This window comes from Sciurus carolinensis, unplaced genomic scaffold (genome assembly GCF_902686445.1).
Source record: "Sciurus carolinensis unplaced genomic scaffold, mSciCar1.2, whole genome shotgun sequence".
Taxonomy (NCBI): domain Eukaryota; kingdom Metazoa; phylum Chordata; class Mammalia; order Rodentia; family Sciuridae; genus Sciurus; species Sciurus carolinensis.
Window position 1 is genome coordinate 36,541 of NW_025920271.1, and position 5,165 is coordinate 41,705.

General features: G+C 37.1%; 1 non-coding gene across 1 annotated transcript; it reads right to left on the reverse strand.

Moving 5' to 3' along the window:
- Positions 1-4,487: 4,487 nt before the first annotated feature.
- Positions 4,488-4,594, reverse strand: LOC124975421 (U6 spliceosomal RNA). The gene has a single exon (XR_007106893.1). It is a non-coding gene; the product is annotated as a U6 spliceosomal RNA (small nuclear RNA).
- Positions 4,595-5,165: the final 571 nt, after the last annotated feature.

Sequence of the window (5,165 nt, forward strand, 5' to 3'; positions counted from 1 at the left end):
TGACTGAACTGATACAAGAAATGAAGTTTAATGTTGGAGTATTGTAAAGGCATTGAGAACACACTCAATGGGGCTATAGATTTGTTTGTGGTATGGTACAGTCTTGAAAAACTTGTGGACTACTTTTTACCTCATTTGTTTGTGTAACATTTTCTCCTCTTTGTGTCAATACTTTCCTTGGAAAGATTAGTTTTAAGTCTTCTAAAAGAACTAGAAGTACAATGGAGATGGCAGTTACATGCACATCCTGGGGCAGGTAGCTAAGGCAAAAACAGTAGCAACTGAAAATAAATATTCAGTGTCCAGTAAACATTGGATATTATTTGGGAATATTTTCTGTTATTTTTACAAATATGTAATCAAAAAATTTTGACCTATTAGTTTGCCAGGGATAGTAGTACAGTCTATATTTCTTTGTGAATAGGAATGTAAGTCATTCAAGTGGTAAATTACTGAAAAAGAATTTAGGGGAGCTCCAAAGTTTTCCAAACTTGGGTAACTTTCTTGGACCTATCTTGGCAATCTCTAATCTGTGCCTATTGAGACAATCTCCAGAAGTTTGGTCTGACCTTAGATGAGAGATATTATTGTTGGTTGTGTGGTGCACTTCCTTCTTCACCAAGGAGACAGAATTAACAAGTAGATCCTCAAAGATATGCATACAACTGTACAAAGATATTTTCTTCCATGTAGAAAAATAATTAACTCTGCTGTCCTGAATGACTCCACAGGTGACTCTCCCACTGAATATTTCTAAACTCAGATTATTTTTTCAGAAATATATACATAGGACTCAATACAGAATAAAGTCATTGGAAAAATATTTGAGTAGAAAAAACTATTATCCAGTATTTAAACATCCACCCTACCATATATGTCCAGCATGCAAACATGAAAGCCTGCCATATCAAGAACATGGAATATCCTACCCCTACAATTGCAGACCCCTTATCATTTCTAACCCCCACATATAGACATAGAATAGATAGGTCAAAGGACTCCTCAGATAAAATCCCAGATGAGGACTTGCCTGGAGTAGTCTTTTCTGGTCTACTCTATTTTACCTGTGGGTGCCTCCTGGTAAGTGACCCTGTGGGTCTAGTGTGAGGGCTAAATCTTACACCTAAAAGTGCTCCCACTCTGGACATTTCTGTGACTAGAACTTTGGAAGGTTTGGGCATATCAAGAAAGCATCTTGCTGTCTTGCACAATTTTCTTAACTATGAGCTAAACAATGGACTGTCTGTAGAATGTGGGTGCCTGGTCTACAGAGTTCTACATTCTGTTGGATTCTAGGACTGATAAATTTTCACTTGTTGAAAGTTTAATTACCTGGGCCTCTTTCCATAATAAAACTTGTCAAAAGTGTCCTTTGGAGTTCTGACTTGTCAACTCTCTAACAATTCAATATTAAATAAATAGAAGTGGGTTTTCAGTCCCCTGATAATCAGTCAATGCCTCATTGCCCACCTTCATGGAGGCTAATCACACACCTGGAAGGTGCCCTGGAGAAAATTTGAATTTGGATGGCAATATTAGAACTGTATTTTTCTCCACATGAGTTTAAAGTCTATCTTGACACTGAACTCTGACTGGAGGCAGAAAAACATGATCATTCCATAGGAGACATGTCAGAGAGGTCAGAATGGTGTAAATTCAAGCAGTTCTCCTGGGCAAACTTGCTTGCTGGTGAGAAATATATGTGGTGGCCACATGATGTCATCCTTGCAGAAACCCTGGTCAACCTGGGTGCTCTCCCATGTTCCAAACCAGTCACCTGGATACACGTCAGTCAGCACTCACCTGCATTCTACAACACCCACAAACTATGGCCAAGATTTGCATTCTTAATTAATGTTGAACACTCCATACTTTTCAAGTGAAAAATAGCATATTGAAGTACTCACCTCAGTCTGCTTGTCTTGATGCAAACAGAGCTGATTTGCTTCAAACAGTCCTTGTGCTATCTTGCTCCCCAGGTTTCTATGATGGAAAAAGTCACATAATAAGGACAAGACATATTGTTAAAGGGCCTCACGCATCTCTCTCTTTAAGTAAAACATATTTTAATTTCACTGGGTCCAGGAAAGCTGATTTAGGATTTTCAAAATTTTTGTGAATAACTCCATAAACTTGCCAATAAATAAGTATATAAATACTCTCACTAATTCACTGAAATGCATCCTGCTTTTATTTGCCCTAGTTAAATGTGGGAGACCTTGAAATGTAGGGATTTCAGGCCAGTCAACGTACAGGGAAGCAAAAGTCCTTCAGTTCAAGCAAACTCTTCATGAAAATAATAGGCTAAGAAATGCTCTGCAGCTCCTCTGTCTTTAAGGTCTGGAAATATTATATTATTAAAATAACATTTGGTACTAGTGAACTCGAAGAAGCAAGCGAGTTGTAAGATCTGTATATGCGCAAATTTAACTGCACATGTAAAATAATGTAAATTGATATGACCTTGGAATAGATAATTAAACTGAATTAATTTTCCCATGGGCCCAATTCTTGCTCTTCATCATACTGTGGGCTTACCTCTTAATTAATCTCCCCATAACCCTTATAACTGGACCCCAATTACCCTTTTTATTGAAATGTGCTGCTCCCTGGGACTCTGTTACTTTGGATAAATAGGAATGGGGGTTGAGCCTTCTTTGCTTCTCTGTGAAGCACCAAAAATATCAGCATTCCTCTCAGTTTCTGACAACTTTGGAAGCCAAGGGGACAGTTAGTTATATTAGAATGTCCCTAGACACATTACATCATTAGGCTATGATGACATCGAATGGTTCCATGTTTCATTTTAGTAATTTTTATGTTTGCTTCTCAGTACAAACACCCAAGTTTATTTTGTGATCAGTTTTCTCCACTTATGAAATGAGAGTAATGATTTTCTTGAAGTATTGACAGAGAAACTTAAGGCACATGCCCTGGATTACATTAATATCCAATACACACTTGTGTAAAATGGAGTGGGATGAGAAAAAAAAAGGGAGCCAGGAGCAGGATAGAAAATGCAACATGGTGGGGCAGGGGTCCCCCTCATTTTTTATTAAGTGTAGGCTTACAGGATCCAGGTCTAGTCCTGTTGAGACAGGCCATTTCCTTAGCTAAGGCCATTTTTCTAAAGACCATTCCACTAGTGAAGCCAAACTTAGACTAGTGAGAAATGCACCCAAGATTCTTTCAGCCATGCCATGTACCTTTGGGAGTAACAACTTGAGGCAAGTACACTATTGACTTAAGTTTCATTTAATGAAGTTATTCATTTCAGCTACATTTGGCCAGGTACTGTACTGAAAGCTAGCACAAAGTCTTCACCATGGCAGACATGGCCTCCTCTCTCCTAGGATTTTCTGACCAGTTTAGGTAGCAGTCCAAAAGTGCAATGAAAGTAAGGAAATCAGAGCTCTAATTTTATCCTTGTGTTAACAAGCAGTATGTCAACATATGGCCTTAAACAGTGCTAATGAAGTAACTCCTTGGTAGGTCCTGCTGAGGGACTGAGCAGTAGGGAGAGAAAAAAGAATCAGCATACTACAGTGATGCAGCCACATCAATGTTCACAGCAGCTAAATTTACAATAGCTAGATTGTGGAACCAACTAAGATGCCCTTCAATTGATGAATGGGTAAAGAATCAGTAGTATATATAGACAATAGAATATTACTCATCCATAAAGAAGAATAAAATTATGGCATTTGCTGAAAAATGGATGAAGTTGGAAAATATGCTAAGTGAAATAAACGAATCCTAAAAAATCAGAGGCCAAATATTTTCTCTGATAAGTGCATAACAATATATAATAAGGAGGGCTGATGGGGAAGAAAATTTGGATGATTTAGAGGAAAATGGGGTGGGAGGGGTTGGGGATATAAAGATAGTAGAATGAAACAGACAGCATTACCTATGTGTATGTATGATTGCATGAATGGTGTGAATCTACATTGTGTACAACCATAAAAATGACAAGTTGTACCCAATTTGTGTACAATGAATCAAAATGCAATCTTTCTTTATTATTGCAAACAAATAGGATACATGTTGTTTCTCTGTACATGGAGTAAAGACATACCATTTGTGTAATCATAAATTTGCATTGGGTAATGTTGTTTGATTCATTCTGTTATTTTTTCCTTCTCCCCATTTCTCCCACCCCTCTTTTTCCTCTATACAGTCCTTCCTTCCTCCATTCTTGCTCCCCCCAACCCTAACTCTAACCCTAACACTAACCCCTCCCACCCCTCATTATGTGTCATCATCCACTTATCAGAGAGATCATTCAACCTTTGTTTTTTTTGAGATTGACTTATCTCACTTAGCATGATATACTCCAATTTTATCCATTTGCCTGTAAATGTCATAATTTTTTTATTCTTTATGGCTGAGTAATATTCTGTTGTATATATATACCACAGTTTATCCATTCATCAATTGAAGGGCATCTAGGTTGGTTCCACTGGCTATTATGAATTGAGCAGCTAAAAAACATGGAATGCTTCATGAATTTGCATGTCATCCTTGCACAGGGGCCATGCTAATCTTCTCTGTATCATTCCAATTTTAGTATATGTGCTGCCAAAGCAAGCACTCAAAATGCAATCTTTAAAAATTAAAAAGTAAAGAAAAACAAAAGACACAGACAACTGTGACAGTAGGAGACAGCATGGTCATTGACCTTGAAATTTATTATAATTCTAAAGGAGCATCCAGAAGCAAAGGGTTCATATTACTTATGAATATTCACCATGGTTTCTAAACTCCCTAAGGTCAGGGTCAGTGTTCAATGCCTAAGCAACATTGACACATTTGTCCCATAAGAATGTCAAATTTTAGCCTGAATATTTCAGGGAAAACCACCAATATGATTTACATTTTTCAAAATTCAGTGCTATTCTTGCATTACACTTCCCATGGGGCAGGGCAGACTAGACACACCTGCAGGAACTTCCCATTTTATTGGTGTATAAATTTTCATAATACTTTCTAATTACTTTGTGTATTTCAAATATGTGCATTCTGATATTTCCTTTTTCATCACATATTTTATTATTTTGTGTATTCTCTTTCTCTTTGTTAGCATGGCTAGGGGTTTATCAATTTTATTGATTTTTTTCAAAGAACCAACTTTTTGTATACAATCTATAGTGCTTCTAAGATAT